This window comes from Lithobates pipiens, unplaced genomic scaffold (genome assembly GCF_037356315.1).
Source record: "Lithobates pipiens isolate NorthernLeopardFrog02 unplaced genomic scaffold, aLitPip1_a1.2 Scaffold_27, whole genome shotgun sequence".
NCBI lineage: Eukaryota > Metazoa > Chordata > Amphibia > Anura > Ranidae > Lithobates > Lithobates pipiens.
In genome coordinates, this window is record NW_027507788.1 from 468,043 (window position 1) to 488,254 (window position 20,212).

Genomic DNA, 20,212 nt, shown 5'->3' on the forward strand with positions numbered 1-20,212 from the left:
GGTGTCCTCTCTCTGGGGTCCTCTCTCTGGTGTCCTCTCTCTGGGGTCCTCTCTCTGGGGTGCTCTCTCTGGTGTCCTCTATCTGGGTGCTCTCTCTGGGGTCCTCTCTCTGGGGTGCTCTCTCTGGGGTGCTCTCTCTGGGGTCCTCTCTCTGGGGTGCTCTCTCTGGGGTGCTCTCTCTGGGGTCCTCTCTCTGTTGTCCTCTCTTTGGTTTCTTCTCTCTGGTGTCCTCTCTCTGGTGTCCTCTCTCTGGGGTCCTCTCTCTGGTGTCCTCTCTCTGTTGTCCTCTCTTTGGTTTCTTCTCTCTGGTGTCCTCTCTCTGGTGTCCTCTCTCTGGGGTCCTCTCTCTGGTGTCCTCTCTCTGGTTTCTTCTCTCTGGTGTCCTCTCTCTGGTGTCCTCTATCTGGGTCCTCTCTCTGGTGTCCTCTCTCTGGTGTCCTCTCTCTGGTTTCTTCTCTCTGGTGTCCTCTCTCTGAGGTCCTCTCTCTGGGGTGCTCTCTCTGGGGTCCTCTCTCTGTTGTCCTCTCTTTGGTTTCTTCTCTCTGGTGTCCTCTCTCTGGTGTCCTCTCTCTGGGGTCCTCTCTCTGGTGTCCTCTCTCTGGTTTCTTCTCTCTGGTGTCCTCTCTCTGGTGTCCTCTATCTGGGTCCTCTCTCTGGTGTCCTCTCTCTGGTGTCCTCTCTCTGGTTTCTTCTCTCTGGTGTCCTCTCTCTGAGGTCCTCTCTCTGGGGTGCTCTCTCTGGGGTCCTCTCTCTGGGGTGCTCTCTCTGGGGTCCTCTCTCTGGGGTGCTCTCTCTGGGGTGCTCTCTCTGGGGTCCTCTCTCTGGTGTTTCATAATGATCAATACCGGACTTCTAACACTCCATAATGATTAAAATTAGGCCCATGACACTACACGATAATCAATATTAGACCATAAAAACAAAGAATTGGGGGGAGTATCTCACTCCCATACAGTAAGTAGGACTTTAAAGGATATGAAATTGTCACAGAGGTGAGCACAGAAACAAAATAGATTTTACAATATCATTAAAAACATAATAAAAACAAGTAGATGTGTGAATTACATATGGCACAATGCCAGTATTGATACTTGTTGCGAGTGTAAGTCTGGGGAAATTCTTGGGCATAGAGTAGGCTGACGCGTTTCGCAGAGCTATATCTATGTCGTCTTGTGTTTCCCCCCAGAGCTCTAATACCACAACACAAAGAGGAAAAGCTGGAAGAGGGCAAGCATGTAGATGTGGTAATGGTGGTGGGTATGACTCACAAGGTAGCCGTTACAAAAAACGTATGGTCTCACCTCAGAAACCTGTAGTGGGTTCTATTAATAAGATGATACCAGAGACATCCTGTAGTAGGCGTGGTGAGCAGGTGATGGATATGACACAATTATCAATGTTTGGAGAAGACACTAACACTAATTCTAATGCACACAGAGACTTAGGAGAAATCCCCTCAATTTAACCAGGCAAAACATAAAACTAATGCAGGCGGGTCCCCTTTAGACCCAAAACAAGCACCACAAACCCCTATAATACAAACACCAATGGGAGAAATGGATCCATTTGTAATCACACCCTTAGAATCATCATTGGATGTTATGACTTTGTCCTCTTACCAGCTCTCCCAATATGAAATCCATGTCCTCAAACTAGGTTTACGCTTTTGTCTCCTCCAAAATATTAGAAGAGTTGAATTGGTGAAAGATTTGCATCTTTTGCAGATAAATACATATTTACTAAAGAACAAGGAACAGCCGGAACACGAGATGAGAAGGCTTAAGATTTTCATACACTTAAGATTTTTATTCAAGGCGGAAGGAAATAAAAAGAAAGGGAATCCTCTTCCTCTAGTGGGGAGGCTTCAGACCATGAGCCCGATCCTGATAAGTCTCAAAAGTTCCCAAAACTTCAAACCTGCCTAGCGACTTGGGCTTTTCTTAAGCCAACTATGAAAGAGGTTGAAAATCTTTCCCTTAATAGTCCTCCCACCATGACTCTTACACACAAACAGCAGGGGGCGCTCTCTAATGTTTTCCATAACAAGCAGATTATCATGAAGGGGGGAATGTGGTCGTAATGGACAGGGATCGATATGTGTGAGACCTTCCTACACAGAGTGGTATTGTGTGGTGCCCAAGCAATCAAATGATGATTTAAGATCTCAATATAGGTCCATTATTGGTAATGCTTACCATAAATGCTCGATTAATAGGGATCTATATGACTAGACAGAAAGTGGCCTATCACACCAACGTTCTACACCCTTCCAAAGGTCCACAAATGCTTAACAAAACCCCCTGGGCGTCCAATCATTTCAGGGATTGGATGCCACACTGAAATGGCTAGTATGTCCATGTCATGAAATTACTGTCATATTTGAAGGATACTCTAGAACCTTTGAAAGTCATTGAGGGCCTAACTGTTCCAACAGGAGAGTTACTAGTGGCCATCGATAGCGAAGCATTATACTCAAGTATCCCCCATCAGAAAGGTGTGGAGGTGGTCTCCACCTTTCTTAGGGAACAGGATCGTACCATTGGCCACTAAATGACTTCATTATAGAACTGTTGAACCATGTTCATCAAATACCTTCCTTTTCAATGGATCCACTTACCTCCAGGTAGAGGGGGTTTCGATGGGGACATGCTTAGGGTTGCCACCTGTCCGGGATTCACTCGGACAGTTCCGGCTTGGATTCAGGCGTCCAGGTTTCGGACTGCCTGATTCCCGGACACATTTTTCAGACCAGACTCTGGCTTCCCAGCAGTGTTGCTGGCTGCAGATGTCTAAACCAAGAGTGTCTGTTACTCTTTCACGCTGCCCAAAGCTAGTACTAACAATCCCCCTCCACACAAGACAGACGAGGAGAGGGGGCTCGCCCTGCTCCTTTTCCTCCTGCCCCTAACCCTCTGTGTCTCCCCACACTCCTCAGAAAAAAGTGCCGGCCGGAAATTTGAAGTCCAGCAGCCATGGGCGTCCGCAGGTAGAGGCAAGGCGGGTCAAGTGCCCACCCCTGGAATTGGCAATGTGTCGGCACACACACTGGTATCCGTGAGCAGTCCTTGCAGGCACAGCGGGGAGGAGAGGGGGAGCCAAATTGTCAGCAGCACTATACTCAGAACACTCAGGAGAAGCTCTTCAGCAACTTGCCCAGCTGTCACACTGCCCCACGCTTTGACCTCTGATACAGCCGCACACTGAACTGAGGCTGTGTTTGCCTCCTTCTCTGTAGCTGCAGCCGTACCAGACAGGAGAAGAAAGATCCTCCCAGGTTTGGCTGCTGTCCAAGTCAGAGAGATCTCAGTCAGAGCAGCAGTGAGGGTGGGCGGAGCAGCAGTGAGGGTGGGCGGAGCAGCAGTGAGGGTGGGCGGAGCAGGAAGATAAAGTTCACTCAGCTACTGTCCAGCCCAGCAGTCACCAGAGCTCACCCCAGGCCAGCGTAGAAGATCCTGAATGAAGCCATGGAAGCTGCCATTAGGTGAAGTGCTAAATGATATTTGTAGAAGAAGCTGGGTTAGTGTGAGCTTGTTCTGTGTCATGGTCTGTATGTAATCAGTGCTTGCAGATTACTGTTTAGTTATTATCCAGCAACTCTGATAAGACCCCAGACCAGGACAATTCTACTACATCCCAGGCTCATTACAAATCTGTAATGGACATATTTATGGCTACATGTTTTGATTGCAAAGGAGGTGAGCATCTGCAAGAATAAATTTCTGACTAAGCATGTGATCGGTTACATATTCTTTAAGGTCAGTTACATATGTCTAAAAATCTCTCACTCAGTTTAGATCCCTTTCACATCAGGGCGTTTTTCAGGCGCTATAGCGTTAGAAATAGCGCCTGCAACATGCCCTGATGGGTAATATTTTACAAGAAATCTGTATTTTAGGCTAATTAAAGACCCAAAATTTAGCGCAGTTTGGCATCTTCGCTCTGGTCACCAGATAACTTGTCCCGGCACTGGCAGGGCTGCAAGGTCTGTGTCACTGGGCATAATAGGAAACAGCATTTGTATGGCCACAATAGGAGTTTTAGGCCTCTTTCACCCGGCAGATTCGTTTAGGTCCGCCTGTCAGTTTTTCAGGCGGACCTGAACGGATGCTCCATAGACGTCTATGGAGCATCGAAAAAGTGGGACTGAGGAAAAACGTACTTTTCCATCAGTCTGCGGATCAGATCGGGTGACGATGGACTCTACGGTCCGTCGCCATCCGATCTCCCATAGGGGAGATCGGCGCTGTGAGTGGTCCATCCCTGCGCAGTGTGCGGAGACGGACATGTCCTCTGCCTGCTCAGCGAAGATCGCTCCGGCGATCACGCTGAGAAAGCTGATATCCACGGGGCTGATCAGCACTGATCCGCCCCGTATGAAAGAGGCCATACAGTATGGACAGAATATCATCTTTATGATATTGTGCCCATATAACTGCTATTGTGCCTATATAGATGCTATTGCACCCATATAGAGGCACACCAGCATCTATCTGAGCACAAAAGCAGCTATATGTGCACAACAGCCTAAAGATGCTATTGTATACATATAGATTTTAAAATCTCCACTGGCTTAAGCCAATGCTGCACCATGCAGGTGTAGTTTTTTTTTTGTGATTGATTTATTGCCTAATTGTATGTTTATTTATACCTTCACTTGCTGTGGTCGCTCGCAGCATATTTTGCATGGTTTTGCATGTGCCTCAGATCACCATGGCAAAACCAGGTACACTCTTTCCCCCAAAAAGTGCCAAATGTGGCAGTGGAATGGGGGAGGGTGCAAACAAGTGGAGCTTCCCTTTTTGGGTGGAGCTCTGCTTTAACACTGCCAAAAGCCACCAATAGGGAGGGTAGATTGAAAGTAGAATTCCAGCTTGCGCTACCCTTAGAAACTGCCCCCCTACCTTTACACCTAACACCTATGTGGACTAAACTATTTTCAGACTGTTCCAATCTGGTCATGTTATCTCACCTGTGTGATCCAGCAGCGTATGCAGGGGAGAGGAGGGAGCACCAATAACAACTGTGACATGGGAACCTATGGGTGACATCACCTCCTCAGGCTTTATCAGCTGTCGCCAAGTGCTTTCTCCCCTGCAGCCACTGTTGACTGACACAGGTAAGATCACACTACCAGACCTTAAAATGATGCCCCCCCCCTGAAAAATGTTCTGCGGACGCCCATGCCAGCAGCCTCATACATCTGGATGAGAGGTGCTGACTGCCAAGGGGTAAGTGAGCTCACCATCCATCCCTGTCTGTGACTGAAGTCTCCCCCCTCCTCTGTCCTGCGTCTGAGTGAGTATACTAAGGTAAATCAGGGAGCAACGCTTACATCAGAGTTCCCCTTTAAAGCCGAGGCCACAGTGTTCCCCTTACATCAGAGTCCTCTTTGTACATCCAAGTTCTCAGTGCCCCCTCTTAAATCAGGGTTCTCAGAGGATCCCTTATGTTAGACTCCCCAGAGTTCTCCCTTACACCAGAGTCCGAAGAGTCCGCCCTTACAGTGTAAGTGAACTCAGACTTAAAATGGGAACTTGGTGGATTCAGATGTAAAGGGGACTCATACGATTAGAAATGTTAATTGTAAAATGTATGTATAATTTATCCTATAAAAAAAAATGCTGTGTGCCGCTAAAGTATTCGGGTTTGACTTGAAGGAAAGGTGGCAACCCTATCTCCAACCCAGTCTGCAGGAGGGCCACCATATTCCCTCTCCAACACAGTTTGCAGGAGGGCCACCATATTCCCTCTCCAACCCAGTCTGCAGAAGGGCCACCATATTCCCTCTTCAACCCAGTCTGTAGGAGGACCACCATATTCCCTCTCCAACCCAGTCTGCAGGAGGGCCACCATATTCCCTCTCCAACCCAGTCTGCAGGAGGGCCACCATATTCCCTCTCCAACACAGTTTGCAGGAGGGCCACCATATTCCCTCTCCAACCCAGTCTGCAGGAGGGCCACCATATTCCCTCTCCAACCCAGTCTGCAGGAGGTCCATCATATTCCCTCTCCAACCCAGTCTGTAGGAGGACCACCATATTCCCTCTTCAACCCAGTCTGAAGGAGGACCACCATATTCCCTCTCCAACCCAGTCTGCAGGAGGGCCACCATATTCCCTCTTCAACCCAGTCTGTAGGAGGACCACCATATTCCCTCTCCAACCCAGTCTGCAGGAGGGCCACCATATTCCCTCTCCAGCCCAGTCTGCAGGAGGGCCACCATATTCCCTCTCCAACCAAGTCTGCGGGAGGTCCACCATATTCCCTCTCCAACCCAGTCTGCAGGAGGGCCACCATATTCCCTCTCCAACCCAGTCTGTAGGAGGACCACCATATTCCCTCTTCAACCCAGTCTGTAGGAGGACCACCATATTCCCTCTTCAACCCATTCTACAGGAGGGCCACCATATTCCCTCTCCAACCCAGTCTGCAGGAGGGTCACCATATTCCCTCTCCAACCCAGTCTACAGGAGGACCACCATATTCCCTCCCCAACCCAGTCTACAGGAGGACCACCATATTCCCGCTCCAACCCAGTCTACAGGAGGACCACCATATTCCCTCCCCAACCCAGTCTACAGGAGGACCACCATATTCCCGCTCCAACCCAGTCTACAGGAGGACCACCATATTCCCGCTCCAACCCAGTCTACAAGAGAGCCACCCTATTCCCTCTCCAATCCACTCTGCAGGAGGATCACCATATTCCCTCTCCAACCCAGCCTTCAGGAGGGTCACCATATTTCCTCTCCAACCCAGTCTGCAGGAGGACCACCATATTCCCTCTCCAACCCAGTCTGCAGAAGGGCCGCCATATTCCCTCTCCAACCCAGTCTGCAGGAGGACCACCATATTCCCTCTGGCCATTACCCTGTACAAGATTAATATTACACCTTTCTATCCACTCCAGAAGGGAAGCTTTATTGTCCTTATTCAGAGAAGTAATCCAAGCCTCGTTCTCAGCATTCATCACGTTGATGTCCATCATTGGAGAATAAGCTGCTCTCTTCATGGACCATAATCAATGTGTAGGAGGCTTGGCCATTGTCCTCTCCAATAGAACCTGTCCTGGTTGGGTCTGTACAGGTTTATTAATATACACGTGTAATGTATGTGCTGTGCCAGCTCCCCGGAGATTTTAAGACATAGTGGCCCATTAACGCAGCAATTTATACAAGTCTATGGAATCTTCTCTGCATTGATAATTCTATGTGCTGATCGATAATGTCATTAAATAATTAGATTCAATAAGAACCGCACACCAAAGTTGGAAATAAAGATACTTCTGGTGGTCACACGTGTGTGGTATTTCTGTGAATTGTGTATTTCTCTATTACAGGACAGTGACATTGGAGGTTTCCAGGCCATCCCACAACTTTCTGTCAGAGGAACGGTCTGATGCCTTTAGGGTTCCTTTCTTCTCTCCGTTCAGCTGTTATCCAGAAATGGACCTTCATCAGAATGAAAGCAATATTCCCATCTCGGTACCCTCATTGCGATGCGGCTCTCATATACGCTCAGTCTATTCTCATGCTTCTGCCAGGATGGCTTTCTATTTTTACAATACACAGTTTATAAGGAAAAAAAATAATACAAATTCCATGCAGGGCTCCAAGCAGAATGTTATAATTGGGATTTGCATTCTTCTCTTCACCTCTTTATTATCAGACAAGAGCCCCAGTGAGAGGGGAGGGTTTTGGGTGTAGTCTCATACTGACATCTTGTGGATAAGAAGTGAACTGCAGGGTCTGGGTTCCCCTATACATTACAGCAGAAAAGTGAGGATCTTGGGGCACTGAGGTGACAATGGGGGCCAGGATCAGGACAGATCTTCATCGTGGGATGTTTAGGTGAAAAAAGGGGTGATGGGTTAAGAAAAGATCTTGGTAATAATGGTTTGTCAGTGTGGTAAAGGGGTGTCAGGTTCAGGATAGGTCCTCATGGGGTGTTTGGGTGACAATGGGGTGCAAGCTAATGGAAAAATCTTCATCATGAGGTGTTGGGGTGACAATGAGGTGCAAGGTTTAGAACAGAACTTATTCATGGTGTGCTGGAGTGACAAATGGGTGCCCAATTAAGGACAGATCTTCATCATGGGGTGTTGGGATTACAATGGGGTGTCATGTTCATCACAGATCATTATGGGGTGTCAAGGTAAACATGGGATGATAGATTCTGGACAGATCTTCATCATGGGGTGTTGGGGTGACAATGGGGTGTCATGTTCATCACAGATCATTATGGGGTGTCAAGGTAAACATAATATGATAGATTCAGGACAGATCTTCATCATGGGGTGGTGGGATGACAATGGGGTGTCATGTTCATCACAGATCATTATGGGGTGTCAAGGTTAGAGATGGCCTTTGGCGGTTGGTGGCGAATTTTGCGTGTTTGCGATTCGCCAAGCCGGCGGACTTCTGGCGCTGTTCACGCGGCGGACATATGCGTTTACATTGTGAAGAACTTTGACCCATGACACATCCATCATGGGGTACAGGACAGCCAATTGAGACATTTCAGCACATGGACATACCCCTTACCTTACAAATAGACCTGATCTGGCGGGCATTTTACATTTGTGTCTTTTGTCAGCGTAGGGAAAGGACGCTGTGTGGAGCAGGGACAGTCAGTTTAATCACTAGCTATTACTATTAGGTCCACAAAAGTCCTTTTAAGGACTGGTATAGGTTACAGTATATAGGGTTGTAATACACTTAGAATATACTTTCTTTCAAATATACAAAGTATATTATGGTGCACTGCTGTGTTGCTGAGTGCTGACCGATATCAGTGTAGGGAGGGACAGTTTGATGTTTGGAGCAGGGACAATCTGCAAATCACTAGCTATCACTAGGTCCACAAAGGTCCTTTTAAGGACTGGTATAGGTGTGCAGTATATAAGATTGTACACGTATAATATACTTTCTTTCAAATATAGAAAGCATATATAGTGCACTGCACTTCTGTGCTGCTGACTGATTCTGCAGTTGTCGTTTCTCAGTGTAGGGAGGGACAGTTTGGTGTTTGGAGCAGGGACAATTCACTAGCTACTAGCTAGCTACTATTAGGTCCACAAAGGTCCTTTAAAGGACTGGTATAGGTGTACTATTTGGTGCGCAGTATATAGGTGTGTAATACACGTATAAAATACTTGCACATATAGAAAGCATAGTATAGTGTATTTCCACTGTGCAGCATTGTGACTGCTGAGCGGTTCTGCAGCGATACTACAAAGAGTGACAAACGCAATTAGAAAAAAGTATTATAACTGGAGTGATAGACCAGTGGCCCCCAAAAACAACAGATTGAAGCGGGGTATTATATACCTTCTTCCACATACATACTGCACTTCCTAGAGACTTTTGTCACAGGGTCATTTAAAAAAAGGGGTGGTAGGGGTAGGGCAGGAGCAACAGGCTTGAGCCAAAGTGGGAAATTGCAGAAGGTGCGTTCGATTACGTCAAAGGACGCACCAGACTTGGTTGAGTGGCTCACTCAGCCTTACTCTTCTGCACCCTCCTCATCCTCTCGATCTGCACCCTCTTCTTCACTCTCTGCTGTGTGCACCCCCAAAGACACTACCACCAACACCACCACCACATACCTTCCGCTTGAGTCACAGGAATTATTTTCCGATCCATCACAAGACATTTCTGATGCGCAGCCACTCTTGGTATTGGATCAGGAAGAGGAGGTAGCAACAACCGCTACTCAGCAGTCTGATGACAGCACCCAGATCAGCCCAAGGAGGAGGTTGGTCCCTGGTGTTGCTGCCTACTCCGAGATCTCTACTTATAGCGGTGGGGAAGGTGACGTCGATGATGACGTGTCTAGTGATGTCACGTGGGTGCCCACAAGAGAGGAAGAGGAGGGGAGTTCAGAGGGAGATATGGACCAGCAGACAGGGAGGAGAAGCAGGAATAACTTACATTGCACAGGAGGGACAAAGCAGACTGCAAATGTATCAGGAGCGAGTCATCGACCATGTACGGTCACATCTGGCGCTCCCAGGACACCGGCACATGGCTCCGCAGTGTGGGCTTTTTTTTAACGTGTCTGCTGATGACAACAGTGTTGCCATCTGCAGCCTTTGCAGTCAACGCATAAGTCGCGGTAAGCCGACACTCACCTAGGGACGACCGCCTTAAAAAGCCAGATGAGCAGCCATCACCGAGCCCAGTGGGAGCAACGGAACACACAAAGCCACACTCCAGGCTCTCACCGTCCAGCCTCGTCTTCTACTTCTCCTTCTCCTCTCTCCTCACAATTGTCCTCCACTCCACCTTCCATCACGCCAAGCTCACGTTTTTCTGGAAAAAGGCAGGCTTCCGTGGGCCAAATGTTCGAGCGTAAAAAAATGATGACGCCAGATAACCCTCTTGCCCAATGGTTGACGTCTGGCTTTTTCAGAACTGATAGCCCGCCAACTACTGCCAACAAGTGGGACACAATTGTGAAGTGTAACGAAATCTATTGGATTTTTTAAACTTTTTTTAACTAATAAAAAAATTAAAAGTGGGGTGTGTAAAATGATTGGGCCCCCTTGCGTTAATACTTTGTAGAGCCACCTTTTGCTGCGATTACAGCTGCAAGTCTCTTGGGGTGTCTCTATCAGTTTTGCACATCGAGAGACTGAAATTCTTGCCCATTCTTCCTTGCAAAACAGCTGGAGCTCAGTGAGGTTGGATGGAGAGCGTTTGTGAACAGCAGTTGTCAGCTCTTTCCACAGATTCTCGATTGGATTCAGGTCTGGACTTTGACTTGGCCATTCTAACACCTGGATACGTTTATTTGTGAACCATTCCTTTGTAGATTTTGCTGTATGTTTGGGATCATTGTCTTGTTGGAAGATAAATCTCCATCCCAGTTTCAGGTCTTTTGCAGACTCCAACAGGTTTTCATCCAGAATGGTCCTGTATTTGGCTGCATCCATCTTCCCCTCAATTTTAACCATCTTCCCTGTCCCTGCTGAAGAAAAGCAGGCCCAAACCATGATGCTGCCACCACCATGTGTGACAGTGGGGATGGTGTGTTGAGGGTGATGAGCTGTGTTGCTTTTACGCCAAACATATCGTTTTGCATTGTGGGCAAAAAGTTGGATTTTGGTTTCATGTGACCAGAGCACCTTCTTCCACATGTTTGGTGTGTCTCCCAGGTGGCTTGTGGCAAACTTTAGACGAGACTTTTTATAGATATCTTTGAGAAATGGCTTTCTTCTTGCCACTCTTCCATAAAGGCCAGATTTGTGCAGTGTACGACTGATTGTTGTCCTATGGACAGACTCTCCCACCTCAGCTGTAGTTCTCTGCAGTTCATCCAGAGTGATCATGGGCCTCTTGGCTGCATCTCTGATCAGTCTTCTCCTTGTCTGAGCTGAAAGTTTAGAGTGACGGCCAGGTCTTGGTAGATTTGCAGTGGTCTGATACTCCTTCCATTTCAAAATGATGGCTTGCACAGTGCTCCTTGGGATGTTTAACCACTTCCCGACCAGCGCACGACGATGTACGTCGACAGAATGGCACGGGCAGGCATATTGGCGTACATGTACGTCCAATATTCGTTGCCGCCCTGCCATCGGGAGCGCGCCGCCGGCGGCGCGCTCCCGCGCTGGTCGGGACCCCCGTGAGTCCGGTCGCGGGACCCGCGGACTCGATCGCCGCGGGCATCCCCGCGATCGTCTCACGGAGCGGCCGAATGGAGGAAATGCTGTATAAACAACATTTTTCCATTCTGCCTAGCAACTAGTGACGCTGATCTCTGCTCCATGTGATTGGAGCAGAGATCAGTGTACACTAAATAAAAGCCCAACCCCCCCACAGTTAGTAACACACCCCTAGGAACACTTAACCCCTACACTGCCACCCACTGGTTAACCCTTTCACTGCCAGTGTCATTTACACAGGAATCACTGCATTTATATAGCAGTGATTACTGTATAAATGACAATGGTCCCAAAAATGTGTCAAAAATGTCCGATGGGTCCCCCACAATGTCGCAGTCACAATAAAAATCGCTGATCGCCGCCATTACTAGTAAAAAAAAAAATAATAAAAAATTATTAATAAAAATGCTATAAAACTATCCCTATTTTGTAAACGCTATAACTTTTGCGCAAACCAATCAATAATCGCTTATTGCGATTTTTTTTACCAAAAATATGTAGAAGAATACGTATCAGCCTAAACTAAGGGAAAAAAATGTTTTTTTATATATTTTTGGGGGATATTTATTATTGCAAAAAGTAAAAAATAATGCGTTTTTTTTCAAAATTATCGCTCTATTTTTGTTTATAGCGCAAAAAATAAAAACCACAGGGGTGATCAAATACCACCAAAAGAAAGCTCTATTTGTGGGAAAAAAAGGACGTTAATTTTGTTTGGGAGCCACGTCGCACGACCGCGCAATTGTCAGTTAAAGCGACGCAGTGCCGAATCGCAAAAAGTGGTCTGGTCTTTGACCAGCAAATTGGTCCGGTCTGAAAGTGGTTAAAGCTTGGGAAATCTTTTTGTATCCAAATCCAGCTTTAAACTTCTCCACAACAGTATTACGGACCTGCCTGGTGTGTTCCTTGGTCTTCATGATGCTCTCTGCGCTTTCAACAGAACCCTGAGACTATCACAGAGCAGGTGCATTTATACAGAGACTTGATTACACACAGGTGGATTCTATTTATCACCATCAGTCATTTAGGACAACATTGGATCATTCAGAGATCCTCGCTGAACTTCTGGAGGGAGTTTACTGCACTGAAAGTAAAGGGGCCGAATAATTTTGCACGCACCACTTTTCAGTTTTTTATTTGCTAAAAAGGTTTAAAATATCCAATAGATTTCGTTCCACTTCACAATTGTGTCCCACTTGTTGGTGATTCTTCACAAAAAATTTAAATTTTATATCTTTATGTTTGAAGCCTGAAATGTGGCAAAAGGTTGAAAAGTTCAAGGGGGCCGAATACTTTCGCAAGGCACTGTACATGTAACAAGCAACCATGGCGAAGATGGGAAACCCCTACCCCACATACTGTATACCCCTCCCCCCTGGCCCCCACCCAACACAACCCACCTCACTCTGATCTCTCCAGATCCTGGCCCCAAAATCACTGCCACCCCTCTATATCTCACTCCAGTGACTATGCCCCCCTTCTGATGGTGAGAGGTCCACTTGTATTAGTGATCTGTAGACTGAACATCTGTAGTGAAGGTAAGTCTGTTGGTTCGACCATCTGCAAGTTAACTTGTGTCCAACCCACTCAGACCCACGTCAATGTGGACCACCAACAAATGGGCGTTGTTAACGGACTACAAGGGGCCGCAGCGGCATATAATGGCGGTATTGGCAGGACTATAGACTTGTTGGGGTGATGAGCGTGTATCACAAGGAACGATAGTGATAAGTTTTCACCCAAGTGTACATGGGTTGGTGTCCTCTCATAGAGATCTGTCATACCATGCTGATTGGTAATCCCATACATACAGTGCCTGGAAAAAGTATTCACACCCCTTGAAATTCCCCACATTTTGTTACAACCAAAAACTTAAATGGATTTTATTGGGATTTTATGTGATGGACCAACACAAAGTGTCACATAATTGTGAAGTGGAAGGAAAATTATAAATGATACAAATAAATATGTGAAAAGTGTGGAGGAGGGGCATTTGTATGGCGCCCCCCGGAGTCAATACTTTGTAGAACCCCCTTTCTCTACAAGTCTTTTTGGGGATGTCTCTACCAGCTTTGCACATCTAGAGAGGACATTTCTGCCCATTCTTCTTTGTAAAATATCTCAAGCTCTGTCAGATTGGATGGAGAGCATCTGTGATCAGCAATTCTCAAGTCTTGCCACAGATTCTCAATGGGATTTAGGTCTGGAATGTGACTGGGCCATTCTAACACATGAATATGCTTTGATCTAAACCATTCCATTGTAGCTCTGGCTGTATGTTTCGGGTCGTTGTCCTGCTGGAAGGTGAACCTCCGGCCCGGTCTCAAGTCTTTTGCAGACGCTAATGTCCCATACACACGATCGGACCAGAGTCCGTTGGACAATTCGATCGTGTGTGGGCTCCAGCTGACTTTTTCTTCCCCAAAGTCCAGCGGACCTAGATTTAAAATATGTTTTAAAACTTTCCACCGAAAGTCCACCGGACCCAGCTCCTGACGGGAAGTCCGCTTGTCTGTATGCTGGTCCAACGGACTTTCCAAATGAACGGACTTGCCCACACATGGACTAAAGTCCGTTCATTTTGAACGTGACTTCAGGTACAACGGGACTAGAGAAGGAAGTCAATGTTGCCGCTTTCATCAGCGAGATTAACACCTTGTGAGCCCCGTCACCTGTTATGGGTTTTAAGGGTAACCCCCTACGCCCAAAAAAGGCGTGGTAGTCCCCCCAAAGTCCATACCAGACCATGAATGGACTTTAGTCTGTGTGTGGGAAAGTCCATTCATTTGGAAAGTCTGTCAGAAAGTCAGTTCGTGTGTGGTCGTGTGTGTGCAAGTCCGCTCGTTCAGAAAGTCCAGCAGACCTCCGCTGCAAAGTCCTGTGGATTGTCCGCCAGACCAAGTCTGATGGAAAGTCCGCTCATGTGTACGGAGCATTACAGGTTTTCTTCTAAGATTGTCCTGTATTTGGCTCCATCCATCTTCCCATCAACTCTGACCAGCTTCCCTGTCCCTGCTGAAGAAAACCATCCCCACCACATGATACCGCCACCACCATGTCTCACGGTGGGGATGGTGTGTTCGGGGGATGGGCAGTGTTAGTTTCCCCCACACATAGCGTTTTGCTTTTAGGCCATAAAGTTGAATTTTGGTCTCATCTGACCAGATCACCTTCTTCCACATGTTTGCTGTGTCCCCCTCCCCCACATGGCTTCTCACAAACTACAAACAGGACTTCTTATGACTTTCTTTCTCCAATGTCTTTCTTCTTGTCACTCTTCCATAAAGGGCAGATTTGTGGAGAGACGACTAATAGTTGTCCTGTGGACAGATTCTCCCCCCTGAGCTGTGGATCTCTGCAGCTCCTCCAGAGTTACCATGGACCTCTTGGCTCTTCTCTGATGAATGCTCTCCTTGCCCGGCCCAGTCAGTTTAGGTGGACGGCCATGTCTTGGTAGGTTTGCAGTTGTGCCATACTCTTTCCATTTTCTGATGATGGATTGAACCGTGAGATGTTCAAAGCTTGGGAGATTTTTTGTATAACCTAACCCTGCTTTATACTTCTCCACAACTTAATCCCTGACCTGTCTGGTGTGCATCTTGGCCTTCATGATGCTGTTTGTTCACTAAGGTTCTCTAACAAACCTCTGATGACTTCACAGAACAGCTGTATTTATACTGAGATTAAATGACACACAGGTGGACTCTATTTACTAATTTGGTGACTTCTGAAGGCAATTGGTTCCACTAGATTTTAGTTAGGGGTATCAGAGTAAAGGGGGCTGAATACAAATGCCCCTCCCCCACACTTTTCACATATTTATTTGTATTGTAGTAAGTGATATGGATAGGTGATGGTGCAGAGTACAAAAAACAAAGTAATACAACAACAATTATAAAAAAATTTAACAACATTTATTAAACAACGGACAAACATTTTAAAACCAATAGTGTTGGCTATACAGACATTGCGCAGATATAAGTGCACATCTAGTAGATCCAGAAGAAATAAGATGAAAGAAGACTTTAATAAAGGAATTGTCAAAGACTGTCTCCTGTAATTTTTAACACTTTTGTCATTTTTTTGGTGAAATGGTAAGGGTACTTTTGTACCCCCTTACCACTTCACACAGGGGGGAGGCCGGGATCTGAGGGTCCCCTTGTTAAAGAGGGCTTCCAGATTCCGATAAGCCCCCCGCCCGCAGACCCCCACAACCACCGGCCAGGGTTGTGGGGATGAGGCCTTTGTCCTCATCAACATAGGGACAAGGTGCTTTGGGGGGGACCCCAAAGCATCTTCCCAATGTTGAGGGCATGTGGCCTGGTACGGTTCAGGGGGGGCACTCTCTCGTCCCCCCTCTTTTCCTGCAGCCTGCCAGGGTCTGGTATGGATTTTTAGGGGAACCCCACTCCATTTTTTTTTGACGCGGGGTTCCCCTTAATATCCATACCAGACCTGAAGGGCCTGGTATGCTCTTGAAGAGAAACCCATGTCGTTTTTTTTTTTAAATTAAAGTCGTGTTGTAAGTCGCCCCAAGTCACGCTGTGATTCACACTCAAGTCGTGTCCAAGTTGCCTCCCAAAGTCGCGCTGGAAGTCGTGTTGACCCTGTGTGAATGGACTGTTATGATACAAGTTCAATAGACACAGATTGTTATTGTCAGAGTCACGTTGAATCTCCTATTCTATATCGAACTGTGTCAAAACGAAAATAAAGCATTTATTTATGTCGGATCTTTTGTTTTTCGGATTCTGTGCTTTTGTTATCGTTTGTCAAAACAATAACGAAAATACCTGAAATTCGGACGAAAAAATGCACATGTCTATTTGTAAGTCGGATATTTGAAAATAGGGGACCGCCTGTATATACTATACGGCCTGCCCTATGCATTTTGCAGACATTTGGGCCTTAGGTGTTGGTGGTACCAGAACACTGTAAGCCCTTGTACACACGGTCTGACATTCCGATGGAAAATGTCCGATCGGACCGTGTTGTCGGATAATCCGACCATGTGTGGGATCCATCGGACTGTTTCTGTCGGAATATCCGACCGACAAAGTTTTAGAGCTGGGCTATAAAATTTTACGACAACATGATCCGATCGGACTTTGTCCGATCGTTTTAGAGAATTCCGATCGGACAAAGTGCCACGCATGCTCAAATCAAATTACGAGACCAAAGCTATTGGCTACTAGCCTGAACATAGTCCCGTCGTAACGAAATAACTTCATCACGTTCTGAACAATCGGATTTTCTGACAACTTTGTCCAACCGTGTGTATGCAACACCAGTTTTGGGCAAAATCTAACGGATTTGGTTGTCGGAATGTCCGAACGTGTGTACAAGGGCTAAGACTTCATAGTTGGTGGGGGCGCTGGAACGGGCTCTGCTGTGAAATATTATATCAAGAATTGTAATTACATGTCCCTGTTAAACAGGGGCAGAAATATTGGACCTTAGGCACTGGTGGCACAACTCTGCAACCCCTCACAGTTACTTTTGTTGAGCACAGGAACGAGCCCTGCTGTTAAATATTTGATCAAAAATTGTGATTGCACGCCCCTGTTAAACATGCCCTGAACCAAAAATATTCCTAGAAGCTATCATCATTAAGATTGAGGTGGAATAGGATAGTTACTCAGCATATGCAGTCTTCAAGGGATCCCACATCCATATAAAAATCAATCGGTTACATCAGCATCAGGGTCTTGGTAGCTGGTGATCCAAGACTGATTCAATTTTATGAATGTGAGCTGATCAACAGAGTCTGTGGACAGGCACACTCTGTGATCGGTTACAAAGCCTCCAGCAGCACTGAATGTGCATTCAGGAAGGACGCTGGATGCAGGACAGGCCAGTAGCTCAATTGCATATTGAGCAAGCTCTGGCCAGTGGTCCATCCTCAAGACCCAATAACCCAATGGATGCTCTGTTGGAAAGGTCTCCAAGTCTGATCTTGCCCCTATATATTCCTGCCCCATGTAATTCAGACACTGGCGATGGTTGCTGGGACCGATCAGACCTGGGCGCTGAGGACTGAAGAATTGTCTGAAGGCATCGGTCAGCCGGACACCTTCTCCACCGCTCTTTCTGTGACTGACCGAAGCCTCAGCAACACGTTGTCCAGCACCAGGAAATTGTAATCTCACCGTCTCTGGAAACGCATTGCACAAACCTTTCTGCAAGGCCTCTCGAAGATGTTTCATTCGCTGCTCCTTCTGCAAAGGCTGGATAAGTTCTGCAACCTTACTCTTGTAACATGAATCAAGAAGGGTTGCCAACCAGTAATGATTCCTCTCCTTGATACCACGAATCCTAGGGTCCTTTCACAGGCTTTGCAGGATCAGGGAGGCCATGCAGCGTAGGTTTGAAGAGGCATTCGATCCTGAGTCCTCTGGGTCACTAAGGACGACATGATCCTCAACCACCTCCATGGGTTTCTGGGGACTGAAAATGATCCCTTGAAGACTGCTGCTGGTGCTGAGTGTTATCCTCCACCTCCATGCTGACACAATCCTCCTCCTCCTCTTCCTGTGTGATCAGCCGACCTGCATGAATACTAGTATCTGGATAAAGGGTGCTTTGAAAGGTAAGGAAGTCCTCCTCTTCCTCCCGCTGTTCTGCCTCAAGTGCCCTGTCCATTATTCCGCAAAGCATGTGCTCCAACAGGAAGACTAGAGGGACAGTATCACTGATGCATGTGCTGTCACTGCTCACCATCCTTGTGGCCTCCTCAAATTGTGACAGGACAGTGCATGCATCCTTGATCATTAGCCACTGGCATGGCGAAAAAAAAATAAGCTCCCCTGACCCTGTCCTGTGCCATACTCACACAGGTACTCATTGATGGCCCTCTGCTGCGTGTGCAGCCACTGCAGCATTGCCAACGTTGAGATCCACCTGGTGGGCATGTCACAAATTAGGCTTTTCTTGGGCAGGTTGCATTCTCTTTGAATGTCAGCCAGCCAAGCACTGGCATTATATGACTGGCGGAAATGTCCACAGACTTTCCTGGCCTGCCTCAGGAGATCCTGTAAGCCTGGATACCTGCTCAAGAACCGCTGCACCTCCAAATTCAGGACATGAGCCAAACAGGGAACATGGGTCAAGTGTCCCTGTTGGAGGGCGGAGAAGAGGTCTGTGCCATTGTCGCATAAAACTATTCCTGGCTGAAGCTGGCATGGGGTCAACCACCTCTGAGCCTGCCCCTATAGAGCTGACAGAATCTCTGCCCTAGTGTGGCTTCTGTACCCTAAGCAGACCAACTCAAGCACCTCATGGCATCTTTTTTGTCTGAGTGCTTGTGTAGCCCCTTGAACGCCTACAGAGCACCGCTGGTTCAGAGGACAAATCTGCAGAGGAAGAAGAAGAGGAGGGGGCAGAGGAGAGAGCTGTGGCAGGATCATCACTACCAGCATTTTGGAGGTGTGGTGGCGGAACAAGCTCCAACAATAGTGAACCCTGTCCTGCATCGTTCCCAGCTGCCAGCAGAGTTACCCAGTGTGCTGTCAAAGAAAGGTAACATCCCTGTCCATGCCTGCTGGACCATGAGTCAGCAGTAATATGCACCATACTGCTGACCGCCCTGTCCAACGAGGCCAAGACATTGCCTTCCACCTGCTGGTAGAGAGCCGGAATGGCCTTCAGTGAAAAGAAATGGTGTTTGGGAACCTGCCGCACATTCCACAAATTCATGAAAGGGGACAGAGTCTACCAGCTGAAAAGGCAGCAGTTGGAGTGCTAGCAATTTGGCCAAGCTAGCATTCAGACGCTGAGCATGTGGATGGCTGGGACCGAATTTCTTTTGACGGTTTAGCAACTGGGGTAGGGAAATTTCCTGCTAAAATCCGATGTCGGTGTACCGCTAGCATCTGTACCTGTCAATGTCCTTGTCTGTGATTCCAGGAACCCTTATCTGTCAATGTGCTTGTCCGTGATTCCAGGAACTTGTACCTGTCAATGTCCTTGTCCATGATTTCAGGAACCCGTATCTGTCGATGTGCTTGTCCGTGATTCCAGGAACTCATATCTCTCAATGTGCTTGTCCGTGATTCCAGGAACCCGTATCTGTCAATGTCCTTGTCTGTGATTCCAGGAACCCTTATCTGTCAATGTGCTTGTCCGTGATTCCAGGAACTTGTACCTGTCAATGTCCTTGTCCATGATTTCAGGAACCCGTATCTGTCAATGTCATTGTCCATGACTTCAGGAACCTGTATCTGTCAATGCCCTTGTCCGTGATTCCAGGAACCCGTATCTGTCAATGACCTTGTCTGTGATTCCAGGAACTTGTACCTGTCAATAGTGATGGACGAACTTCCGACGGGACGTTTCGCGAACGCGAAACGCGAACGGGCACAAACGTTCGCGAAAACGACCGTTCGCCGCGGGCTCCATTGACTTCAATGGGAGGCGAATTTCGCAAACCTTTAGGTCGAATTTGCGGCCACGGGGTAATTATTAGGGGGTAGCACGTAGTCCCACCACCTGGACAATAGCATAATACATGTATGAGGTGAATTTGGGATCGATAACTACAAGCATTTT